The sequence below is a fragment of the Bos javanicus genome, chromosome 6 (genome assembly GCF_032452875.1).
Source record: "Bos javanicus breed banteng chromosome 6, ARS-OSU_banteng_1.0, whole genome shotgun sequence".
NCBI classification, from domain to species: domain Eukaryota; kingdom Metazoa; phylum Chordata; class Mammalia; order Artiodactyla; family Bovidae; genus Bos; species Bos javanicus.
This window is the reverse complement of record NC_083873.1, coordinates 75267673-75273672: the sequence shown is the minus strand read 5'-3', so window position 1 is coordinate 75273672 and position 6000 is coordinate 75267673.

The following is a 6000-nucleotide window of genomic DNA, read 5'->3' as shown; positions in this document are numbered from 1 at the left end:
CATGGCTGCAGTCACCATCTGCAGTGATTTTGGAGCCCCAAAAAATAAAGTCTGACACTGTTTCCACTGTTTCCCCATCTATTTCCCATGAAGTGATGGGACTGGATGCCATGATCTTTGTTTTCTGAATGTTGAGCTTTAAGCCAACTTTTTCACTCTCCACTTTCACTTTCATCAAGAGGCTTTTAGTTCCTCTTCACTTTCTGCCATAAGGGTGGTGTCATCTGCATATCTGAGGTTATTGATATTTCTTCCGGTAATGTTGACTCCAGCTTGTGCTTCTTCCAGTCCAGCGTTTCTCATGATGTACTCTGCATATAAGTTAAATAAGCAGGGTGACAATATATAGCCTTGACTAACTCCTTTTCCTATTTGGAACCAGTCTGTTCCATGTCCAGTTCTAACTGTTGCTTCCTGACCTGCATACAGATTTCTCAAGAGGCAGGTCAGATGGTCTGGTACTCCCATTTCTTTCAGAATTTCCCACAGTTTACTGTGATCCACACAGTCAAAGGTTTTGGCATTGTCAATAAAGCAGAAATAGATGTTTTTCTGGAACTCTCTTGCTTTTTCCATGATCCAGCAGATGTTGGCAATTTGATCTCTGGTTCTTCTGCCTTTTCTAAAACCAGCTGGAACATCAGGAAGTTCAGGGTTCATATATTGCTGAAGCCTGGCTTGGAGAATTTTGAGCATCACTTTACTAGCGTTTGAGATGAGTGCAATTGTGCAGTAGTTTGAGCATTCTTTGGCATTGCCTTTCTTTGGAATAAATTTAGTTAACATCAATTACCTTGTAGTTAAGCATTTTTTCTTGTCATGAGAACTTTGAAGGTCTACACTCTTAACAGCTTTCAAATATACAATACACTGTTATTAACTATAATCATTATGCTGTATATTACACATGCAAAATTTAATTATCGTATAATTGGAAATTTTCACCCTTTTATAAAAGGGACAAAAATCCCACAAACTCATAGATACAGAGAATAGAACAGACTGACATTTGCCAAAAGTAGGGGTAGAGAATAGTAGAAATGGAGGAAAATAGTCAAAAGGTAAAAAGTACATTTCTGACATAGAGGTTTTTATTAATATTATTTGAGAGACATGGCCTGGAATTGCTAAATACATAATAACTGATAATGCTAGCTTTTTAGCTTAAATATCACAATTTCTAGGTTGAGTCACTGAGACTGTAGAGCAAGCATGAAAGACCAGTAGCTTGCATTTGGAGATAACTTTTAATGTATGCATTTTTAATGGTAACACTTATTGGATTCTAAGTGCAAATCATAGAATTAATTAGCAACCTTAAGATTTGCAACAAACTGAAGAGAGAGTTAATATGCTTACTAAATTGATACAATTCCTTTGTATTAGGTCCATGACTGTCTTTGACTCTTAGGTCTATACATTTTTACTAGCTTGCAATTGTCTAGTCCAAATACATATATTTTCATTATTTATCAGTAGGCTAAGAAGTGAACTAAGAAACAATGAAAGCACTGAACCCAAGGCCACATCTGTTCACTGCCACCAATTAGAGTTGCATTAAAATAATCCTTTTTTTTTTTTGCTATAATGATAACTGAGTTTTATTAAAAATAATAAACTCCCAGCTATTAAATCTGTAAAAAGCAGAAATGGCTCTGCTAGCAACCAGAGCAGCACATTCTCAACCACATACCAATAATGCTTACAGAATACAAGAAATGATCCAGCTAGACTATTCTGTGAGCTGAACTGAACTTCAGGCCACAACACTGCCACACTGCTAACAGGCTTGACTGCTGATCCCCCAGCCATGATAACTCGCCTCCTGACAGTGTGCTATCAAGAAGTTGCCCCACTACCTTGGAAACTTGTCATCAATTCCAGCCCAAGTAGAAATTCTGATAAAAGCCAGCAAGCCCTTCTAACTCACATCCTCCCATATGTGATACCCCATACTTGCTCTGAGGTATGTCTCCCGTGCTGCAGCAAGCCCACTAAACATCTTCATTATTATTACTGTCTACTGATGTGTTTCATGGGGCATTTGATCAGTGCAATTTAACCATAATCACTTGAAAGTTCAACCATCTTCTTTAACATATTCTTCACAACTGTATTTTCATTGGCATATCTACTACCAAACTTCTGCATCACTTTAAACACTCTTGCATAGTCATTTGTGTTATTCATACATATTTACATATGTCCACCCTCCTCCTCCTAATCCTCCTCCATCAAAGCACAAGATGCCCTCACCTTTGAAGTTAGGTATGTCCCTATTACTTTCTACGTTTAATGAGTCAAGGATGTGTATCTGGCACAGAAACTGCAAAAATTAATCATACCTACTCTTCCTTCTGTCTAGTTGATTTTAAAAGCAAATATTGAAATGGACCCTCTCTTACTCCACAACCCAGAGTAACTATAATGAGAAGACATTCTTTGCCCCTCCAGGCTTGCTCTAGATACACAGCATAAATAATGATAATGTTTAACATGTTTAGCAACTGGGGAATTCCTTGGCAGTCCAGTGTTTAAAACTCCTTGCTTCTAATACAGAGGGCACAGGTTCTGTCCCTGGTCAGGCAACTAAGACCTCGCAACCTGTGGTACAGCCAAAAAAAAGAAAAAAATAATTAAAAATAAATTAAAAAACAGGGTTAGCAGCTGGGAATTTTGAATATTGTTAAACCAATATACCAACTAACTTTCTCTGACTGATACAATGCACAGTTGTATTCGTGAATGACTTTTGGCTGCAATGTTATAAAATTCCTAGACAATTCAGAACTGTGATTTGTAATTGAATTTCATTTGTATATCATTAATAGGTACCTTTATTTATGTTAAGAATTATTTCTAATGATTCAGAAACTTATATATTTGTCAAAGTGTAGACTGTTGTTAAAAATGCATTTTGTTCAATTACTTCTACAATATTCCAGAGTCATATATGCTAAGAATTATTTGAAGTCTATTTTCAAACTTCAGAATTTTATTTTTTGTAATTACTTATTTTTTTAAATTTTATTTTATTTTTAAACTTTACAATTTTGTATTAGTTTTGCCAAATATTGAAATGAATCTACCACAGGTATACCTGTGTTCCCCATCCTGAACCGTCCTCCCTCCTCCCTCCCCATACCCTCCCTCTGGGTCGTCCCAGTGCACCAGCCCCAAGCATCCAGTACCGTGCATCGAACCTGGGCTGGCGACTCGTTTCATACATGATATTATACATGTTTCAGTGCCATTCTCCCAAATCTCCCCACCCTCTCCCTCTCCCACAGAGTCCATAAGACTGATCTATACATCAGTGTCTCTTTTGCTGTCTCGTACACAGGGTTATTGTTACCATCTTTCTAAATTCCATATATATGCGTTAGTATACTGTATTGGTGTTTTTCTTTCTGGCTTACTTCACTCTGTATAATAGGTTCCTGTTTCATCCATCTCATTAGAACTGATTCAAATGTATTCTTTTTAATGGCTGAGTAATACTCCATTGTGTATATGTACCACTGCTTTCTTATCCATTCATCTGCTGATGGGCATCTAGGTTGCTTCCATGTCCTGGCTATTATAAACAGTGCTGCAATGAACATTGGGGTACACGTGTCTCTTTCCCTTCTGGTTTCCTCAGTGTGTATGCCCAGCAGTGGGATTGCTGGATCATAAGGCAGTTCTATTTCCAGTTTTTTAAGGAATCTCCATAGTGGCTGTACTAGTTTGCATTCCCACCAACAGTGTAGGAGAGTTCCCTTTTCTCCACACCCTCTCCAGCATTTATTGCTTGTAGACTTTTGGATCACAGCCATTCTGACTGGCATGAAATGGTACCTCATAGTGGTTTTGATTTGCATTTCTCTGATAATGAGTGATGTTGAGCATCTTTGAATTGAAGTTATTTAGTTAGATGACAGTTTTAACATAGCAGATAAATTAGGGAAGGAAATCTCTTTAAATATTTGTTGTAACTAAACCAACCATTGGGCTTTCCTGGTGGCTCAGTGGTAAAGAATCCACCTGTATTGCAGGCAGTATGGGGAAGATTCCCTGAAGAAGGAAATGGCAACCCACTCCAATATTCTTGCCTAGAAAATGCCATAGCTACAGTCCATGGAGTCACAAAGAGTCAGACACAACTAAATGACTAAACAACAGCAAACCTACTGTAGCGTCTATAGGATAATCTTCAGTAGGGGGGCATGTTCATTATGTGCTGGTGCAATATACCAAAGGGAGAGAACTGGGTTTATAAATATTTTTTTTTAGTTTTAGAAATATCCTCCTATGACATTAAGGAAGCAATTTATTTATAAGCTGCTTTTTGCTAACAAACTGAACCACAAGGCACAAATCACCAGCTGGATCCTCTGAGAGACAGGTTGCTCACAGTGAAAACATAGGCTGCCTCTGTCCCCTGTGCTCTTACACAACTGAACTCCACTTCCTTGGAAGTATGGGCACTTAATAAAAAAGAGGGGAATGGCACTATTTTAAGCCTTCAGATTAAGTAACCTCAAGGAAAACCAGTGGCACCCCAGAACAGATTTCACTCTGAGCCTAAGACAGAGGTTCTGAAACTACTGGTTCTTGCAGATTTATTGCCTAGTCAGACATTTACTGCTTCCCAAGACATTCTTCTCAGGACTTCTCTGTTACCTCTATACTGATAGACATCTAGAAAAAATTAAATCTCTTCTTATTTCTAGTTGCATACCAGTATCTCCAGGAGTAAATTTCTGGTTGTATTTTTATTTGAGTTTTTTTTTTTTTTTTGTCTCTTTGTTTAGGATGTTTTAGGAAAGAACTAAATCATCAGACAGAGAATCTCAGGGGTGCAGTGTAAATCCTACCAGGCTAAAGATCTTCCTTGCCTCCCAAATCAAAGCACTCTGTTCTCCCTGACCTATGTTAGACTCTCAGGGCTATGATTATGTTAAAAAGAAAGAACCAAAACAAAACAAAACACCTCTCAGTGCCATAGCCTGTATCTATCTAATACCTAACATTTCAATCCTGGTAAGGCAGACTTGCCATAAAATACACGTCCAAACTTTTGAGGTCTTATTCTCTTGTTTATCCTGTGCCTTAGTCAAATAGAACCTCTTAGCCCTTCCTTACACATTCTTTGCATTACAGCCTGTGTACATTTGCTTATGCTTTATCTTCTGTTTGATTCACTTCCCCTGTCCTACAGGATCGGTCTCAGTTTTTCTCTGATGAAGTCAGTGTCTTCTTTCCTTTTATAAAACTTTATTCAAGCTAAAGAAAAAATTCAACCATTTTTTTCACCCCGCCCCCACCTCTGGCAACCACTAATTTGTTCTCTGTATCTTATGAGCTTGATCAATATATGGGTTTGTGCCGGGAGCCGGCATATTGCATATTGAGTGCATATTGCATATTGAGTGCAGCACTTTTCAGGATCTGCAATAGCTCAACTGGAATTTTATCACTGCCGGTAGCCAGCGTGAGGAACTCCGCCCATGACAAAGGTCATGAGGAAGGAGGCTCGGCATACGCAAAGGCGGGATCAAGCCTCAGGAGTCTCTCTGGAAATTCTCGAGCAATCTACCCCCAAAACCAGAGTCTGCCTACTTTCTGCTTTGTGCTGTCACCTACACCTCTGACTTTACGGGGGGCTGTCCCCCACTACCTCTCTCTGAAAAAGAGTTAGCTTACAGCTCCAGTTAATAATTCTTGGGTGTGACAGTGTTTCAACATACAAACTCCTTTGGAAGTCCTCTAGCCTGCCTGAATAGGTTTTTTCCGGCAACATGTGATTGTTCAGAGCCTCCCAACTGTGAGAGGCAGGAGATGTTCTAAACTGTCTAAACACAGATTCCTTTGAGTAGTTAAAAGATTGATTAGAAATTGTATTGGTGAAGGGTTTTTCACTTGTTGGGCCAATGTTTGCTGCTAAGTCTCCATATCTCTTACCTACTGTGTCCTTGGCGGTGTATTGATTGATATAATGGGTGTATAGAAATGTAA